Source organism: Dendropsophus ebraccatus, chromosome 14, assembly GCF_027789765.1.
Source record: "Dendropsophus ebraccatus isolate aDenEbr1 chromosome 14, aDenEbr1.pat, whole genome shotgun sequence".
NCBI classification, from domain to species: Eukaryota; Metazoa; Chordata; class Amphibia; order Anura; family Hylidae; genus Dendropsophus; species Dendropsophus ebraccatus.
Genome location: NC_091467.1, coordinates 58,820,849 through 58,842,465, shown reverse-complemented (window position 1 = coordinate 58,842,465; position 21,617 = coordinate 58,820,849). Strand labels below are relative to the sequence as shown.

The window sequence follows — 21,617 nt, the reverse complement described above, 5'->3', positions numbered from 1 at the left end:
CCCCTGCACTCGCCTCCTGTCCCAGCTTACTCAGTTATGCCCCCGCTCTGTACCCTCTCTTTTAAATAAAAAAAATATCTGTGTCTCCTCTCCAGTGTTTACAGTGAGAGAAAGTTATGACCTTAAGTTACTGTGAAAGGCTTTCAACTTCATGACAGAAAGGTAAGGATGGACACATCTGTGCCTACAACTTGGCCGAACAATACTTTGTGCATTAGTTTTGCCTGGAGTCCTTATGCCCTTGTAATACAGAGTTGTTGCTACTATGTGTAGCAGAACATGGTACCTCCATATGACACTGTTTTATAGAGATAGTCTTCACTAGAAATTTTTCTTGGAGAAAATAACTACAGGAAAAAAAGCAGCCTGTAACTGGAGGCGTACAGAGGACCATTAGGACTGCATACATTGGACTGGGTGTTGTGTTATGGCTTTGTTCAGTTCAGATTTTATATGCGGTCATTGTATGGATGTTTTTCTGTATTTACTTAATCGTTGTATTCCATTATCTGTTCTAGATCGATACAAGTTGATTGGATGGTGGGACTAGGATGTGACTGTACAAGAACATGCTATCTAGAGGCCGAATCCACAATGAGTCATCAATAGGACACTTGAGAATACCGAGGTGGTGGGGTAAACATTGTCTTGTGTACTTCCCTGCACTACAGTAATCAGACACCTCTTGTCTTTGTGCAAATCGAGTTTAGATCATATAAAAAAAGAAAGCTCCAAATGGTTCTTATAAGCGACATCGCAGTTTTCCTTCCTTTAGATTGTGCAGTAGGCTGGCTTCCTATACAGTATGGATATGGATGAGATAATCAGCCGGGAACGTGATCTCAAGTAGGGATCGGGTCAACCCCATCATAGAATGATTTGTGGGGCACCAATGGTTAAAAAATGGGTGATGGATAAGGATACTCGCTCAATTTAATAGTCCCAATAGAACATACAGTAAATATCTTTGGGTCTGATATTAGTGAATATATCTCTGCATATAGCAATTATGTTAGTGCTACATAAATCATAGGGAAAGGGTAATGAAAAATAAGGGTCATTTACCTTCTTTCTGTTAATGTTATTTGGAACACTGTTATATAAAGCATTGGTTTTATTGGATCTATGCATACAAGTATAGTGTCCATAGGCCGGACTCCGGGCTATGGCATAACCGAGCATGAGATGACAGATGAAAAATCCTATGTTCTTCATAAAAACGTCCAGTTTTATTGAAAAGAGTCCCTAACGCATTTCAAGCCACATTTTAATCTTAAGATCTTAAAGAAGAAAAAGAAAAAAAAGAAGATGGGAAAGTAAAGCGGGATGTCATTTTAACATAGTCATGTTGTAGAATTTTAACCCCAAATGAGTTGTTATTTTACTGGTTTACAATGAAGAATAATGAGGTTTTTTACGCGGAGTAATTTATTTTTTTTTACAGTTCTGACTCCTATTAAAATAATAGACAGAATAGAGTGCCTATATGAACTGTAGCATATGCCTTATGCTAATACTGCCATGGAACAGAAGTGAAATAAAAAAAACAACTGGCACTGGAAGCTAATGTGATAAATTTTCTTTGAAACCTTTGGCGATTTTGTACGGATTAGGCGCCATGTAAAGCTTTTTACAATTTTAGCTCAGTAACCTTACAGAATATGTTAGAATCTACCACTATAAGATTTTAAGAATAGAAATTACTGTTTCATTTAAATAGCTAGATGGTAACTTCATAGCTGACTGTAATGACAACTTGTAGCCTTAAAGCGACTCTGTATCCACAATCTGACCCCCCAAACCACTTGTACCTTCAGATAGCTGCTTTTAATCCAAGATCTTTCCTGGGGTCCGTTCAGCAGGTGATGCAGTTATTGTCATAAAAACAACTTTTAAACTTGCAGCCCTGTGTCAAATTGGCATGGCCTAGGGTGTCTGTGTCCTAGGCCTGCAACACCCATCCGAACTCTGCTCCCCGCCCTCTTCACCATTAGGAATGCCCCAGGCAGGATTTTTCCTATTCATCACCTGTCTGAACACTGCACATGAGCCTTAATGATCCAGCACATGTGCAGTGTTGAGGCAGGTGATGAATAGGAGAAATTGTTCTAGGGGCATTCCTAATGGTGAAGAGGAGGGAAGGAGGGGCATTGCAATCCTAGGGCATGGGTACTCTAGGCCACACCAGTTTGACACAGGGCTGCAAGTTTAAAAGTTGTTTTTTAGGACAATAACTGCATCACCTGCCAAACGGACCCCAGGACAGATCTTGGATTAAAAGCAGCTATGTAAAGGTGCAAGCGGTTTGGGGGGGGGGGGGATCAGATTGTGGGTACAGAGTCACTTTAAAGGAAGCAACTGTTTGTAAACAAGGAGCTATCTGCCCAATCTAGCAGAATCGGGTAGATATTGCCGCCTGTAATAAAGACAGCGATCAATGAGCCGAGGAGCCGATCATCGGCTGACTGTTGTCTTTCAGCTAGTTTGAAAATCGTTGGCGCAGATGGCGCATCACTCCAAATATAAGGAGGTGTCCAGTTAGTGGCTGATGAAAGTATATTGAAAATAGAAGCTGAAGCTTCTGAAGCTGTCTCTGTAGTGACACCTCACTCAGCCAATAACTTGCCAAAGCGTTGTTCCAACTAGCAGATTGGGGCACGCTAACCCAGGATATCAGGTTGTGTAATATGGCCCGTATATTACATGGTTATTGGTCAAATCTATCTAGCTGAAGCAAGATCGACCATCCATCTAATGTGTGAGACATAAAGGCAGACCATACCACTGCTACTGGGCCATGCACTGAGGGGGCCCACAGGCCTCTGACCCTTTAACTTTGAACGTTTGTGATGATTGGATACTGGGAAAACTAAAGAACACTAGGGGACTGCACTGGGCCAGGTGAGTTTGTGGGGGTTGGGGTGAGTGCCCAAAAAAGATTTATGGGGCCCCACACATTTTTTATTTTTGCTACGGGGCTCTATGATTCCTAGCTATGCCCCTTCTGTGGGATTGAACTAAGTTCCCCCTAAAACATATGGGGTATAAACATCAAGTATATTAGATTTTAAGATGCCCAATGCTTTGTTCTCAAGGACAATAATTGCCGCTAGAGGTATCTAACACATCCGCGCTCAGCCAAGCATTGCATATAGGTGTAAAGGTAGAGGAGCCATCGGCTGAATGAGCTAAAATGTATGGTGACCTTTATCATTTACATGGCAGCATTAACTTTTTTCATGAGAAGAGTAATTCAATAAAAATATTGTTATGGGGCTTATCCATCCCATAAAAATTGACAACCTATCCTCTCCAGATAGGCCATCAATAGCAGATTGTTGTGGGGTCCGACTCCAGGTAATTCTCACAATCGGCTGTTTGAAGAGATCACAGCTGGTGCTTGTCCTTGCGTCTCCATTCTATTAGTAGTGGTGGAAGTGCAGCATAGTCCCATTCACTTTAATGGAACGCTACAGTAGTTTGCTAGACATAGTCCAGTGGTGCAGGTGCAAGTGCTGGAAAACATTGAAGAGGCTGATGTACTTGCTTAAAAGGCCCCGGGCTCTCCACCACCATCATAACTATTGCAGTACTAAAGTGGCGCTCACAATGTGGGGTCACATGTGATACCAGTTATAACAATTGCGATAAATGTTTCTTTTGTTTTTTGTTTTTTTCTTGTGGGTGAAGTTCTTTTTCTCTGAAAACTTTTTTTTTTACTATTTGTAATCCTTGGATACTGTTCACACCTGCACCTCCCCCCACACCCAAACACACTGGTCATCCTCACCCCATCCCACTTAGGTCACCCTGCCCACACGCGAATCCCCCTCCCCCCCCACACACACACATACAAATACGATGGTCACATAGCCCCCTGCACAAAGAGACTGGTTACCTTGCCCCCTCTCATATATCAGCCCCCTCCCTATACACATATACTGGGAATCCCATCACAAACACTGGTCACCTTGCCCCCTTCTCATATTAATAGTGACCCTTCCCCACACACATACACGGCGCAACCCATCAAATAGATAGCCGCCCCACCCCCCCTAAACACACACACTGGTCACCTTGCCCTCCTCTTATATAAATAGCCCCCCTGCCCAACCCCCCCCCCCAAAAAAAACATACAATGGTCACCATGCCCCCCTTTTATATAAATAGCCAACCTGCCTAACCCCCCCCACACACACACATACTGTACAATGGTCACCTTGCCCCCCCTATAAAATAGCCCCCCCTACCCAACATACATACACTAGGCATCCCGTCACATAGATAGCCCCCACACCCCCACAAACAATGGTTACCTTGCCCCCCTATATAAATAGCCCCCCACACACATACACTGGGCATTCTGTCACATAGATATCCCCACACACAATGGTCATCTTGCCCCCCCAATCACGCACACACCCCCAACACACACACATATGACCGTCACATAGCCCCCTGCCCACAAACACTTGTTACCTTCCCCCTCATATATATAGCCCCCCTGCCCCACACACATACAGACTTGTTACCCAGCACCCTGTCACATAGATAGCAGCCCCAAATGAATGTATTTGTTTTGGGGTCCAGGGCCCCAGACTGTCAGCCAGGTCTTATTGTAATCCACCACTTCTAAACGCACTCTCTCTCGAAAAGGTTTTATAAAAGTAGAATTTTTTTTTTTTCTTAGGCTGGGTTCACACTACGATTTAACTATCCATTCAACGTATCTGTTTTTATTTGGTTACTTTTAACGGACAGAAAAACGTAGTCAACACTACTTTTGTGTACGTTAAAAAAAAAAAGCATCCGTTTTGATCCGTTGTTTTTTTTATAATGGAAGTCGATGGAAAAACGGATCCAAACGGATTGCATCAGTTTTTTCAATAAAACATTTGCGTTAAACGGATAAGAAAAACGTAGTGGGGACCCAGCCTTACTGATAAACACCACTATGCTCCCTTAGGGTGGGTTCACACTACGGAACCCGAGCGGAGAATTTCCGACGGATTCCGTAGCTCGTACCTGTTCACTGCCGCGCGCCTCTCCGCCCGTGCCATAGACACCGTTCTATGCACCGGCAGATTTCACATTCCGCTGAAAGAATTGACATGTCAATTCTTTTGGCGGATAGCGGAATCGGGCCTCCCATAGAATGGTGTCTATGAAGCCAGCGGAAAGGCGCGCGGCAGTGAACAGGTACGAGCTACGGAATCCATCGGCATTTATCCGCTCGGGTCCCATAGTGTGAACCCACCCTAACTATGCGTGTGCTTGTAGTCTGCACTGTAGGAGAGCTTTATCTAATCTTGTGCCAAGTAAATGTGGCGGGTTGCCCTTAGCAACCAATCAGATCCCTGCTTTTATTTTCAGAAATCTTTTCAAAAAAATGTAAGAAGCAATGGGATTGGTTGCCTTGGTAACTGCTTCACTCTTCCTTTGCGCAAGGTTTGACGACTTTGAACTATTGCATCATGGGGTGACTCATAACTGCACAGAAAATGATCAATCATGAATTACAGATCCCTATGCTTGGAATATTGTAATGACAGGAGGGCAGGCTCGAAGGGGGACTTCAGCAAAAAATAAATAAAAAATCTTTCAAATCAACTGGTGCCAGAAAGTGCCAGAGATTTGAAATTTACTCCGATAACAAAAATCTCTAGTCTTCCAGTACTTATCAGTGCTGTATGTCCTGCAGGAAGTGGTGTATACCTTCGAGTCTGGAGAGCAGGATAGGTTTTCTGTTTCAATCTCTTTATTAAACTTTTCATATAATAAATGTCAGAATTACAACATCATGTTAACGTTGCATCAAAGATATTTGAGCTATATCATATACGAAACAAGTCAGAAACAACGTATATACAATAGCAGGAGATCTATACATCTAAAACAGTGTTCATCGATAGAGAATGTAGAGAGGTTTTCTATAGGGATTCACTCCTGCTCTGGACAGTTCCTGTCACAGACAGAGATGGCAGAAGAGAGCACTGTGTCAGACTGGAAAGAATACACCACTTCCTGCAGGACATTCAGCAGCCTATAAGTATTGGAAGACTGGAGATTTTTTAATAGCCATAAATTACAAATGTCTGGCACTTTCTGACACCAGTTGATTTAAAAGAATTTTTTTGTTGTTGTTGGAGTACCCCCTCAACACCTCAAGTCTCTTCCTGACCCTGATCCAGGAAGTGATGTGCATCGGGACCAGGTGGCAAGGTAGTGAGGGAGGTAAGTATAGCTTTATTTTATGTTTACAACCTGCCTGAGCACATTAATAAAAAAATAAAAAAAAATCCCCTGAAACCCCTTTGTAACATACTACCATGCACAGAAAAATCTATATATTTTAATTATTTATTATATTTTTATATCATTATTATTATATTATTTTTATATTATTTATACTTATTATATTTATTTATTTTTGCCTCAACACAACAAGTCTCATCCTGACCCTGATCCAGGAAGTGATGTGCATCGGGACCAGGCAGGAGGGTAGCGAGGGAGGTAAGTATAGCTTTATTTTATGTTTACAATCTGCCTCAGCACATTAAAAAAAACAAATGAATAAAAATCCCCTGAAACCCCTTTGTAACATACTACCATGCACAGAAAAATCTCTATATAATCATCTATATAGTCCAGACATACACTGTCCCAGGCCTATTCAATAGGAAAACTAATGACCTTCCATTTAGAGAGTATTTCAGGATGTTTCTCTTCATTTTTCCTAATGGCATACCATCGCTTGCCACACCTCATTGATGTTGGCCCCGCGCCAAAGGACCCCACCATTCTCGCCCTTGAGTCTCAGCAATATATTGTGACCTCCCCAAGAAAAATTTAATGAACCAATGAATAGGAAAGGTAATGCATGTGATTAGAATTTTATACAAGCCAAGTAGTAATTGCCCTTTTTATTCTGTGCTGTGTCAGGATTTCCTAGCTACAGAAGGCGCCACGTGACATTCAAGATATTACCGGAATTCTTGGTATCATGACATACTAGAGTCTATAGTACAGGCGGCCAGTGAAAATTCCGTGTAAGTTTAAAAGGCTTATCCAGGGTTAGAAAACCATCTTCCTAAAATAGCACCACATCTGACCTCAGGCTGTGTGTGGTATTACAACTCACTTCCATTCACCTCAATGGAACTGAGCTGCACTACCTGTGGACAAGAGTGGCGCTGTTTTTGGAAGTTTTTTTTTTTTTTTTTTAATCTGGATAAGCAATAGAATTGATTTGCCCTGGCTGCAATCGAGAACTAGTCACAGCAACACAATATTAATCCAGGAGTGTATCTAGTGTTGTCTAGGGTAAATACTGACCCTCCCCCATTCCTAGAATAAGACATGGCAATCTATTTCTTACAGAATGCTTTCTTGTGAATCGAGATGGAACCAGAGTCCCAGCGGAGATAAATAGTCAAGACAGTAAGTAATGCTTAAAGGGGAACTACGGATAATAAAAACTTGTTTTCTATTAAAAGCACATTAAAGGTTATATATATGTGTCTATACAATGTATTACTGTACCTGTACAGTTCTGCCACACTGGTAGCTGATAGAAATCCAGGAAGTGAAAAAAAAATGGCCCCTGTGCCAATTCACATTGTCTCCTGCTCCTTCTGCTCTCCCCCCTTAGGAGACAAATATTCCATGCCTCTGGCTCACATTGTGTGTGTTTGCTGAGGACAGGCTGATGATGCAGACAGGGGGCAGGGCGTGATGTCACAGGAGGCGGGGCTGGATCCCCAATCCCCTGAGTGATTCACCATCTCTGACCGACCAGAAGCAGCTGCTGCACTAATTTTACTGATTGGGATGGGTGGGGCTGTGATGGTGAGCTGAGGGAAAGCATTGCATTCTGGGAAATGCCAAACCAGGAAGAACAGAAACAGAAACAGTAATGTGTTATGCTTCTGCAGAAGTTTCATTTTTTTTAAACTCTACCTGGAGTTCCCCTTTAATGCTATGTAATAATATATATCCCTCCTAACAACCACTTTAAAGTGACTGTACCACCAGGCCCAGGCTGAAGCACTGGAGGAGGGCCGACCCACCCTTAGTGGGAAGAAACTCCAGCCCCTCCATTAGAATCAATGGCACCCTATCATAGAGGGGCTAGGGTTTCCTCCGGCTAAGGGTGGGTTGGCTCGCCTCCAGTGCTTCGGCCTGGGCCTGGTGGTACAGTCACTTTAATACAATCTTGTGATGTCATTAAAGGGGCACTCTGAAGAAAAGATGTTTTTAAATCAACTGGTGTCAGAGAATTCTATAAATTTGTCATTTACTTTTATTTAGAAATCTCAAGTCTTCCAGTACTTATCATCTGCTGTATGTCCTGCAGGAGGTGGTGTATTCTTTCCATTTTGAATAAAGACAAGCTTTTATTCTGCACTGGTGCTGGATTCGGAACTTTGCTTCAGGTATTCCGTGCAGCGACAGATATATGTGAGTAGAGACAGTTGGCCTTTTGTTCTCTGCTGTCTATATGCTTTCCAGTCTGACATAGCGTTCTCTGCTGCCACCATGTCAGGAACTGTCCAGAGAAAGAGAGATTTGCTACTGCTCTAAACAGTTCCTGACATGGACAGAGGTGGCAGCAGAGAGCACTGTGTTAGACTAGAAAGAATAGACACCACTTTCTGCAGGACATACAGCAGCTGATAAGTACTGGAGGAATGGATATTTTTAAACAGAAGGGAATTACAAATCTATATAACTTTCTGGCACCAGTTGATTTGAAAGAAAAAAATTTACGCTGGAGTACCCCTTTAAAAGCTTATTCCTGCAGGACATACAGCAGCTGATAAGTACTGGAAATTTAAAATAGAAGTAATTTACAAATCTGCATTATTTTCTGACACCAGTTCATTTGAAAGAAAAAAAATGTACCTCTGGGGTAGCCCTTTAAAGGGGTTATCCAGCGCTACAAAAACATGGCCACTTTCCCCCTACTGTTGTCTCCAGTTTGGGTGAACTGGAGACAAGAGTAGGGGGAAAAGTGGCCATGTTTTTGTAGCGCTGGATTACCCCATTAAAGCTTAAAGGAGTTATCCAGTGCTACAAAAACATGGCCACTTTCTTTCAGAGACACCACCATTCTTGTCTCCAGTTCAGATCAGGTTTGCAATTAAGCTCCATACACTTCAATGGAACTGAGCAGCAAAACCCCGCCTAAGCTGGAGACAAGAGTGGGGCTGTCTCTGGAAGAAAGTGGCCGTGTTTTTGTAGTGCTGGATAACCCCTTTAAATTAAAGGCAGTGAGAGAGATTTATCAAACATGGTGTACAGAGAAACAGGCTCAGTTGCCCCTAGCAACCAATCAGATTCCACCTTTCATTCCTCATAGACTCTTTGGAAAATGGAAGGTGGAATCTGATTGGTTGCTAGGGGCGACGGAGCCAGTTTCACTTTACACCATGTTTGATAAATCTCCCCCAGTGTTTGTATCATTGGTGATAGTTTTTGATAGACTCTTCTTAGTTTCATGTTCTATTCCAGCCTAGGATACCCAATAGCTATTCATATATGTAACGTCTTATCATGTACATAAAATTTACAGCCAAAGATACATTTCGCAAGGCCGGAGCGAGGCCCTCACCAAGTAAAATGCGCTCTTGCTCTTTATACAGATGTAGTAAACGTTAACTTGACATTCACTGCGTTGCATACCGTGAGGCGGCAAACGTTAACTCGACATTTTCAATGCGTTGTGATGTGTTAAATGCCAAGTGAAAGTTTGCTGCATCTGTTTCTCCTGCCTGTTGACATCTATTCGGAGTAACCATTCTCTTATGAGAGTAGAAGGAAGGGTTTGTTGTTGTAGAGAACGCCATCACGTAAGCAGCCTCATCGCTCACTGGTTTGATGACGTATTCCGTCATTACCTTGCTATAACATAAACCTGTGACCTACAGATGCAGCTCTAATAAATTACTAGCAGCTACTGGCATAGGATATATAGGCAACCTGTTGTCTGAGGCGCCATTACAGCATTTGGAGTACATGGCTATGGCGGCACAGAAGGCAATCTGAGCCGGGGGCAGATAAGACAGGACAATTTCACAGCTAATGCACTAATATACCTAGATGCTGATTCTAATCCTTGTGCTTGGACGTTATGCAATTTCTTCACGGAGATGGATATGAGGGGAAATGCATCAAAATGAAGAACATTTGGACATCACAACATCCAGGTCCTATCCCTTGTAAAGATAAAGGGTTGCATGACCCCTGTGTCACCTATGGTACCTGCAAGCAGTGGGAATCTTGTGTGAATTTAAAGGGGTTATTCAGGCTAAAGACCCTATTACACGAAACGATTATCGTCCGTTACGGGCGATAATCGTCTTCTGTAAGATCTGCAATGGGCTGCCCGGACGATCAAGCGATCACCCGGGCAGCAACCCCCGACCTCCCCGCGCGCAGCTCCCAGCGGTCCCCCCTGTACTCACACGCTTGCTGCCGACATGTGTAATGGCGCTGGTAGCGAGCGGAAAATGAGTAGCAAGCGAGCGCTGACAGCGCTCGTTTGCTCCTCTCCATTGCTTTAGAAAAACATGGCAGCTTTCTTCCAGAAATAGTGCCACTCCTGTTCTCAGGTTGGGTGGCGTTATGTAGCTCAGTTCCATTGAAATGAATGCAGCTACATTGCAATACCTCATACAACATGGGTACAGGGGTGGAGCTGTTTTTGCAAGAAAGTAGCCCTGTTCTTTCTAATCCTGGATAACCCTTTTAAAGCTGGGCTTCAATCTTCATAGGCCCTACTGCATCCACATAAACTACTCCTATGGTAAAACATGCTCTTGGATATTGGATATATAACAGTAAAAAAGTAGTCCAGCCAGCGTCGGACTGACCCACCGGAGAACCGAAGGATCCCCCGGTGGGCCCCCAGCTTTAGAACCTGCACTAACACTGACTGAAATTTAGTTTCTTACTGGTTCCTGATTGGTGTAACCCCCAGGATCATTTCCTCAGGTGGGCCCCTGATATCCCAGTCCGACACTCAGTCCAGTAGAACTGAAGAATTTCTATAATTATGTATACTGCAAGTATAATGTTCTTTAGAAGCCGATTGGGTTGATCCGGCAGATTATTGTTCTGTCTAATAAAGACAACGATGCTTATTGGCTGATCGAGTCTTTTGATCCTGCCTTATAATCCTGTCTGATGGCTGACGACTGTGTAAAAAAAAAACAAAAAAAACTTTATACTTACCTATCCATCCGCCCTGTTCTCACTTCTGCCCACTTCTTGCTGCCGCTCTACAATGGTCTTTGAAGTGACAGGCTGCTCAGCCAATCGACTGGCTCTGCAGCTGCAGGGAGCAGGCAGAAGCGAGAACACTGGGGAGCATGGAGAGGTAAGTATAAAGTTTATTATTTTACACTTAGAAAGCAGAGGGCTGCACCGACGTTGCTAATGATCTGCTAGATCGGCACTCGCTTACTGAGCCTATTATCGAGCCATGTAATAGGCTCAGTAAGCGAGTGCCGATCTAGCAGATCAGCACTCGCTTATCCGGATTATCGTGCCGTGTAATACGTCCCTCACCCTCAGAGGTGATTTGCCTAATCCTAACAAATTACCACTTCAGAAGGTGGGTTGTATCTTACATATTGCCGAATGTCTGAAAACTCATAATGTAATCAGTCCCGTCAAATTAAAATATTAGCCGTGCCAAGTCTGTAATCTGCGTCTCCACAATATCACGCTGTGTTTTCCAAGCGGATCTAAACCTAAACATATTTGTTTTGCTGTAATAGAGAGTGAAGCAATGTGTTATACCTCAGAAACATGAACATCTAAAATACATTTACTTGGAAATGATCTGCTTTCTGTTCCTGGATGGAAGCCGAATCTGTGTGGCAAATGATGGACTTGGATAAGGTGTGTACGGAGAGGAGAAGAGGCCCAAACCAGCATGGGCTCACCCCCTCCTATCTGGATCGTACATCGTCCCTCCCATTTCAGGAGAGCAGGAGAGTTGGCCCTCATGGACAACCTGATCAAAGTGTTAGGCTTAAGACCTTCCACCATGTTTGTAACTCGTCTTTGGACCCGTTCTATTTTTTCAATCTTATTGTAGGTGAGGTCTCCAGAACTGGGCACCAGTGTTCCAAATGTGGTTTATACAGCGGGATCACTATGTCCCCCTGGTTGTACCACACAAAATGCAGCCTGGTGTCTGTTGACACATTTTAAGGCTATGTTCACATAACGTATGTGTGGTAGAAATTACGGCCGTGATTTATAAAGCACACGTTGTATGTGAAAGCATAGAATCCCAGCAGAAGTGTATACACATAAGGGGAGATTTATCAAACATGGTGTAAAGTGAAACTGGCTCAGTTGCCCCTAGCAACCAATCAGATTCCACTTTTCATTCCTCCCAGACTTTTTGGAAAATGAAAGGTGGAATCTGATTGGTAAATAGGGGCAACTGAGCCAGTTTCACTTTACATCATGTTTGATAAATCACCCCCATGGTGTACACTCCAGCCGGGATCCCTAGCGGCGCCGCAAAAAACTAACATATCAGTTTTCTGTAGATGATATTTATTGAATAGCGGCCGCAGAGAACCTGTCAGTGCTCACAATGGAGCGTGCAGCTCTGGCCGCGCGCTCCACGTGAGCAGCGGGGAATTCAGCGCCAGTAAATATCATCCAGATGGTACTGCAGTACTGTCAGGATGATTTTATCTGACACCGGCCGTTCCGTGACCTGGCCGGGTCACGGAACGGCCAGTCTCTTGCAAAGTGGGAACATGGCCTAAGGCTGTCAGGAATCATCACCCCTAAATCCTTCTCTTCTGTAGTCTTCACTAATGCAGAACATTAAACAGTTTCTAATGTTTTATGCTTTTCTTGGTTTTTCACACAGAAACACCTGTTGAGTGGAGAAGTGTTCAGAATAGAGATGAGTGTGACTCAATGGCTATATGCAATGGCAATGGCTGTATCCATGTTTTTCTGGATTCCCTAGGGCGGCATTCCAACTTTTTCAGCCATCCATTTTGAAATGCTGAACGATCGGACTCAGGCATTCTTGTCTAGTTGAAAACACCTGGTAATGGTAACAATAGTGGGCCCAAACAGATCTAGCGCTCCAATTACATATAAGTCTCATATCTACTATGTACTATACCTCACCATTGATTAAGATGTGACAAAGAGAATGTCCATTGATTGGATGAGAGCCATTTCCTGCGTGTCATGACTAGATCAATGAGGACACAATCAGTATCAGAATGGCAGCAGAAGAGGATTCGGAAGGTAAGTAACAATTTTAACCATTATTTTTTTCCACTGGATATTCTCTTAATTTCCTCTTGTTACCGGTAATTAAAACTCATATGTAAAAGCTATATAATTAATTTACTGCCTATAATCAAAGAAGTTGTCTGGAGACAAAGCATTTTAACATATGGCTGTGTGCATGTAAAAAATAATGCAGTAATACTCACCTACCCTGATCCCCTGCAGATGTCTCCTGCTCCCTGCTTGTCACCACTGCTTTCTGCTCTCTGCTTGTCACTGCTGCTTCTGGGTCGCACATTACAGAATGTAGGGTTACTCAGCCAATTACAGGCTGTCAATGTCCTGGCAATTCCTAGTGAGACAACTTATCACAGGAACTAAAAGTGGGAATCAGGAGACATCTGAACAAAAGCTGTAGTGGGGGATTGGGGAAGGTAAGTATGACTTTTTTGGTTTTTCAATGAATTCCTTGTTTCTACCTATCACTGCCTCTTCCTGGTTATTGGGTTGAGTCTTACTCAGTCTATTACAGGCTGCAGAGGTGTCCTGGTAGTTCTTAGTAAAGCCCCTATTACATGGGGCTGTCAGCGCTTGTTTGCTCCTTGTCCCCCGCTCTCTGTCAGAGCTATTACATGCTCCGGCAGAGAGCGGGTAAAAGCAGGGGAGGCCGCAGGATCGCCCAGGCAGCCCATAGCAGATAGCAGCAGTCTGCTGCCGCTGCTCCTATTCCACGGAGTGACGACAGCAGATTGCTGCTATCATAGTAGTTTGTCTTTCAACACGTTCATGTCGACTAATCATTCCCTTCTATTACACGGGACGATTATCGGCCGCAACGCCCGATATGGGACGAAAACCGCCGATAATCGTTCAGTGTAATAGGGCCTTAAGACAACTTATCACAGGAACCAAAAAGCAGCAGTAATAAGCTAGAATCAGGAGACATCTGAACAACAGCTGTGGTGGGGGACTGGGGTAGGTGAGTATGACAATTTTTTTTTTTTTGCTCAACATGTGCCAGTCTTGTAAAAAAAAAAAAAAATCATGTCCCTAAACAACCTCTTTATAGACCAGACTGTTTGGGCATTTGGACTCGACAATGACTAGTAACATCATGGCAGCCTCCTTGCCAAAAATACCAGACATGCAGGTCTCATCAAGCTGTCCGTCTAACCCATGATGCCTTTCCCAGCCCTGCAGATATCTTCTATGTTGCATCTATTGCATCATTCCTAATAGTTTTGTTATGATACAGAACACATTTTACCCCATCTTTACAGCATTCAACAAGTAGCGAGATCCAGTGATAGCTTTCCCATCTACAAGCAATTTGTTATTGTTCCGTGTGTGTGTGGTATATATGCCAGATGCCATATGTATCATCACACAGGTTGTTAGAATGTGAAGTTTGGGTTGCCTGGCAGGAACACATGGCGGATCTTGCGTTATTTACACACATAATCTGCTTGTTGTGTTCCATTGACAGATGGTGTTGTGTTACTGTAGGTATATTGTAACTATTAACCACATGGCTGGCATTTTCTACACACACACACACATATATATATATATATATATATATATATGTATATATATATATATATATATATATATATATATATATATACAGTATAAGCAATGTGCTGTCACCAGGTTGTGCTATTGTCATTGTGATTTTTTTTTTTTGGTGATTCAACACCTGACACATGTCAATGACTCACGGTATATATACAATAGGTGCTTATCACAGCAAACTTTGCATTGGTGTATTATGACGGAGACCCAGCTAGACATCAAACATTGTATTAATTATACGCCAGACGCTGGGTTGTGTACCTGTGACTCACTAACTTCCATGGTTTGTAACATGCTACTATATATAGTGCTGACTATAGCAATGCAGTAAATGCTGCAATTCTATGACTGGCGTCGTATTAGGTGGCACATGTGCCCGTAGCAATGTAGCGTATTTTACAGCACTATGTAGGGTGTCATGTAAGCTGCACACACATGCTTAGAGAATGCCCAGGCAGTACTGGCTTCCTATTGCTGTCATGCACAATGTGTGTTCTGTCGCTCAGGCACACAGACACGGTTGGGTGGCACGGTGCCCTGCATGGTATTACAGGAACTTATCCTGTCTTAAAACTGTGAAGGCAAAAATTGACGACCGTGTTTTCTGCACTTTTAAAGGCTGTGACATACCCACCCACCTATATACAGATCTAAAAAAAAAAAAAAAAAAGCCTATACATATAAGCAGGAAAAGAGGAAAAGAAGCAACCTCCTTCCACATGTGCTTCTTCTTCTTCTTCTCCAAGTGAACACAGACACCTATTCTGTCCGCACAGACACAGCTCCATTCAGACACATCCCTCCCTGTGCCAGCTCGCACACACACAGTCCTACCTTCTCAGCCTCTTCTCTCCAGCCTTGAGGGGGGTCCTACAGTGGGGGGACTGGTAGACAGGTTGCTTCTTTGCCCACCCAGCTAGATAGCATCCTCCAATCCCCATTCCATGCTGTGATCCACAAGGAGCATCCAGCGCTGTCTGGGAAAGGGGACTGGGAATGTGTAGGAGACAGAAGAAGAAGAAGAAGAAGAAGAAGAAGCCGGGCTCCCCTCTCCTGCTCTCCCCTGCTGGAGACTCTGGGAATGCACAAGGAAAGGAGCAAGATGTGAGACTTGCTTACTGCTCACTGAGCTGGGCTGGAGGAGGCCACTAAATCCTGTAGGGGGGATCGGATTCTTAGGAAATCCCTTTAACTGGCACCAACTCAGGGGATCAGCTGCGAAGCCCCCCCTCGGCCGTTAACTCTTTTATCTGTCAGCGTGCCGTCTCGAATAGATTAACCATTGAGTGACGGGTGGGCGCAGCCGGAGATTTCGCAGCAGTGAAATGCTGGCCCCTATGGAGTGGCTTGGTTAAGTATTGCTTTTTGATCACATTAGGTGGGGGCGATCGCCTTTTTTTTCCTTTTTTTTCCCCCTCTCGCTTATTCCACACCCAACCGCACTTATTTCTCATGCAAAAATTCTCCCCTTCAAGACATCATAGAACAGACGTGACTTCATCCGACAGGTCACATAGGGATATCGATGCTCAGCAAATGGCCGTTTTGATGGTTGAGGCTCTTGTCCCCCAGGATGTCACCCCCCCCCCCCTTAATCTTACATCCACATTAACAGAACTCTTCTTCTTCTTCTCCTTCTTCTTCTTCTTCTTCTATCGGGGAGGGACAAGTGGAGTTTGCCAAGGACACAGTGACATCCTATACTGCTCACTGCCCTTAGGAAGCCAATGCAACTTCTTTGCGTCTACCTAACGTAACCCTTGCACGCCCCGCCGTATGTCGGCCATGGCCGCTCTGAACACATACGATAGGCTTAAAGGGTTTTCTTACAGTTTAAGGTGTCAATTTATCACCGTGGCGTAAGCTGCTAATAGATTCAGGAAATCTAACTTGGTCTTTTTCTGTGCAGAGGCAAAAGCTCAAGCATCACCGAGGCTTGAGACCTCCTATACTCCAGCTTCAGGAACTACATGTCCCAGAATAACCTCCCTGCTATAGCTAGGCGTGCAAATGGCGCTAAGTGATTCTTTGTAAAATCCCTTCTCTATTGATTTCCTGTGCATCTTGAATCTGACGAATAAATTCTCCCATCTGTAGATGGAAATTGTCTTGTAGTTCTCTATCCGACTACAGTTACAGTATTTCATTCACGATTAAAGTTTGGATACAGGAAACAACTGTTAGGTTGAGTTCAGACAGGCTATGTTTTTTCATCCATTTTTGCCAAAAAAAATTGTGCGCATCCGTTTCTATTTAGAAATCTCAAGTCTTCCAGTACTTATTAGCTGCTGTATGTCCTACAGGAAGTGGTGTATTCTTTCCAGTCTGACACAGTGCTCTCTGCTGCCACCTCTGTCCATGTCAGGAACTGCCGAGAACTACTAATCTGGACAGTACCTGTCGAGACAGAGATGTCAGCAGAGAGCAGTGTGTCAGACTGAAAAGAAAGAAAAAAAAACATTTCCTAGAGGACATCCAGCAGCTGATAAGTATGGGAAGACTTGAGATTTTTAAATGGATGTCAAGGAAAAAATGAATCAAAGCGGATGCGCACAAATGCATCCGTTTTTCCATCTGTTTTTCGTCTGTTTTTTGCAAAAAATGGATGAAAAAAAGTACGCTGAAGGCTGGGTTTACACTCCGATTTCTTTATCCGTTTTTGCAAAAAAACGGATGGAATAACAGATGGAAAACACTGGAATGGAACATGGAATGCATTTGTGTGCATCCGTTTCTATTTAAAAATCTCAAGTCTTCCTGTACTTATCAGCTGCTGCATGTCCTGCAGGAAATGGTGTATTCTCTCCAGTCTGACACAGTGCTCTCTGCTGCCACCTCTGTCCATGTCAGGAACTGTCCTGAGCTGCTAATGTGGACAGTTCCTGTCCAGACAGAGATGTCAGCAGAGAGCACTGTGTCAGACTGGAAAGAAAAAAAAAACATTTCCTGGAGGGCATACAACAGCTGATAAGTATGGGAAGACTTGAGATTTTTAAATGGAAGTCAATGGAAAAATGGATCAAAAGGGATGCACACAAATGGATAGAAAAAACGTACGCTGAAGACTGGGTTTACACTCAGTTTTTGCAATCCGCTTTTTTTTTATCCGTTTTTGCAAAAAACGGATGGAAAAACAGATGGAAAACATTGGAATGGAACATGTACTGCATTCGTGTGCATCCGTTTTGATCCGTTTTACCATTGACTTCCATTATAAAAAAAAAATGGATTAAAACGCATCTGGTTTTTTTTAACGTACACAAAAATAAGGTCAGCTACGTCTTTGCGTATGTTAAAAAAAGGGATGCATCCGTTTTTGCGAAAAACAGATTGCAAAGACGTAGTGTGAACCCAGCCCAATGTCGTTAGACTTTGAATGCTGGGACTTGTAGTTCTTGACGCTAAAGCATCTTGGAATGACAATGCAGTTACAGCGATGTGTGCGCTTTTTGGCGACTCTACACGAATCTATTGGAATTGCTTTATTGACAATTCCTCAATGTAATGTCGTTATTGGAGCCGTTCCCCGTAGCAGCAAATTGTTCTTATGATAAAGGAGCATTATCATCTTGTTCTGATGTATCGCTGGGATGTGCAATTATGGGATCCTTGAGGAAACTAAGTGCAAAAGGAGGGAGTTCCTCTTTAGCTTTTGAAGGGGTACTCCGCAAAAATCTTTTTCTTTCAAATCAACTGGTGGCAGAAAGTTATATAGATTTGTCATTTACTTCTATTTAAAAATCTCAAGCCTTCCAGTACTTATCAGCTGCTGTATGTCCTGCAGGGAGTGGTATATTCTTTCCAGTCTGACACAGTGCTCTCTGCTGACATCTCTGTCCGAGACAGGAACTGTTCACAGAAGGAGGGTTTTTCTGTTTCAAAATATTTTATTGAATTTTTTTTCAATCACTTAAAGGGGTACACCAAAGAAGAAAAATTGTGTCTAAAAATTATATAAGTTTGTTAATTACTTCTATTTAAGGAAGTCAAGTCTTCCAGTACTTATCAGCTGCTATATGATCTGCAGGAAGTGGTGTATTCTTTCCAGTCTGACACAGTGCTCTCTGCTGCCACCTCTGTCTATGTCAGGAACTGTCCAGAGCAGGAGAGGTTTTCTACTGGTCTGAACATCTTAAATTATTTCTCTGAATGCGATTTTTTTTTTGCATGAGGAAACCCATGCAAACATAAAAAGACCTTGTAGATAATAGTGGGGTGTAAATCCAGAGATGCAAGGTAACCTTGCTACCCACTGAGAAACCATGGTGCTGATACAGTCTATGCCACTTGGCTAGGACCAGGGCTAGAGCAGCCCTGTAATTCCAGACATAGCCACTGGTGGCAGCAGAGGGGATGTCGCCCCTTATTGCTGCCACTCAATGTAAAAATGTAAATTTATAAAAAGTACAAAAAAGTGTAACAATTACAATTTTTAACCTTTTTTTTTTTTTTTTTACAAAGTATAACCCTCTAAGCAACCCCTTCATCTATTTTTATAGGGTTTCATGCAAAGGGGGGCTAAAGTTGTAAGCAAAAGGATTTCCACACCTTCTATTGGCCAGACTACGGACCTGTAGACTCACTATAGTACTATCATGGAATGGGCAACACTTTGGTCAATTGGCACCGATACAGTAATCGGTCGGGAGTATAAGATGCTGATGTAGTTCTGCACAGGTAGTTTCTGTACATCAGTATCTTATACTGAGGCTTGAATTAAGCAATAAAGTATACATAAAGACGAGGCACTTATGAGGTCTTTACTGTATATTATATTACAGGGGTTATCCAGGAACAGCGCCACTCTTATCCTCAGTTTCTGTATGGTATTGCAGCTCAAATCCATTGAACTAAATAAAGCCAAACTGAAATATCACAAACAACCTAGAGTATGATAGAGTGCTTGGAAGAAAGCAGCTATGTATTTCCCATCCTGGATGACCTATTTAAAGGGGTACTCCAGTTAATTATTATTATTATTATTATTATTATTATTATTATTTATTTTATTTATTTATTTTTTCAAATCAACTGGTTTCAAAAAGTTATATTCATTTGTTAATTACTTCTATTTAAAAATATCCAGTTGTCCAGTACTTATCAGCTGCTGTATGCCCTGTAGGAAGTGGTGTATTCTTTCCAGTCTGACACGGTGCTCTCTGCTGCCACCTCTGTCCATGTCAGGAACTGTCCAGAGTAGCAGCAAATCCCTATAGACAACCCCTCCTTCTGTGAACAGTTTCTGTCTCGGACAGAGGTGGCAGCAGAGAGCACTGTCAGTGTAAGACTGGAAAGAATACACCACTTCCCGCAGGACATACAGCAGCTAATAAGTATGGAAAAACTTGAGATTTTTACAAATTACAATTACAAATCTATATAACTTTCTGAAACCAGTTCATTTGAAAGAAAAAGATTTTTGCCAGAGTGCCCCTTTAAGGAGGCATATATTTAGTGCCAAGGACAGGACTGGACCATCATATCTTATCTACATTTTGTGCATGTAGGAGCCCCTTTGTGCCAAGCCCCGACCGACCACTTACTGAGATTGGTAGCAAAAAGTTGCAACATTTTTCCACCCCAAAAATTTTTTTGAAAGAAATTTTTATAAATACGCCCCATGGTGTGTATTTATACATATTTGGCTTAGAACTTGTATGTATTCTGCAAATGCCCACCCACAACCACATCCAATTGAGTTCTGTAGGAAATATGTGATGTATTTCAGACTGTGCAAACAGGGGGTCGGTGACTCGGATTTCCCTTGAAATCAACATCCTATTACTCAGCAATGAAACATGGGAACAGGCGCTAAAGGCAGAGCTTCATTTCTCCTCTTGGTTATAAAAGATGGTGTTTGCTGGAGTTGATGGATGACATGGCGGGATCGGTTGGGTTGAGGATGATGGGTTGTACGGTATGAATGTTTAAGCCAAAGCAAGACAGCATCCGAGAACTGGGGTAAAAAATTGGAAAAATATGTATTTTTTGAAAATGATGTTGCGAACAAGTAATATTGATGTATCCTCTTCACTTTCTTCATGGGTTACTTTACATATAGTCAGCTTCTGAATTAGCCGGATCATTAAGCAAATCATCCTGCTGGCTGTGAGACTTGCTGCAGCAGACGTGGCTTTTTTTTTTTTTCTTGCTGCTTGTATATTAATAGTTTTTAATAAATCTCCATGTTTTTTTTCTTTTACATATACTGTGCTGGATTTTAAAATAACATTGTGCGTGTAGATTTGGAGCGAGGCTGAACTTAGCCATGTTTCTTGTAATAAGTGTAGCGTGTGTAATGTATGATGACCTTGGCGGACGAAGGACGCAATCTTCAGAAATCAAACTGGCTTTTATTTGTCTTGATATTCCAGGTAGCCAGATTAACTCATGCAGTGTGTAATACAGTTTAAAGGGGAACTATCAGCAGGTTAGATGAATCTATTGTGCACTGGGTGCTGAGGATGAAGGTATGTCTCTTACCTTCATCCTCTGTGCAGTTTCCGGTCAGATTTCATGTAATCTTGTGTCCGGAAAGGCCATTTGGAGCACAGTGCTCCAAACAGCCGTACCAGACACAGGACTACATTGAGGCCGGGTTCACACACTGTAAAACACCGGCCGTTCTGTGACCCGGCCGTGTCACAGAACGGCTGGTGTCGGTGAAGTTTATCCCAGCCGCTACTGCAGTACCGGCCAGATAAACGTCATTTCTATTAAATTGGGATGCGGGCGCATCTGTGTGCACACCATTGCACATAATG

The 21,617-nt window shown here is 42.8% G+C and overlaps 1 protein-coding gene across 1 annotated transcript in view; it reads right to left on the bottom strand.

Moving 5' to 3' along the window:
- The window catches only part of CDH22 (cadherin 22), a 258,228-nt gene extending 242,374 nt beyond the window's left edge, over positions 1-15,854 (bottom strand). The window contains exon 1 of the mRNA XM_069953917.1: positions 15,688-15,854. The gene's annotated coding sequence lies outside the window, so the exon portion shown is untranslated. The remainder of the gene's footprint in view (positions 1-15,687) is intronic.
- Positions 15,855-21,617: the final 5,763 nt, after the last annotated feature.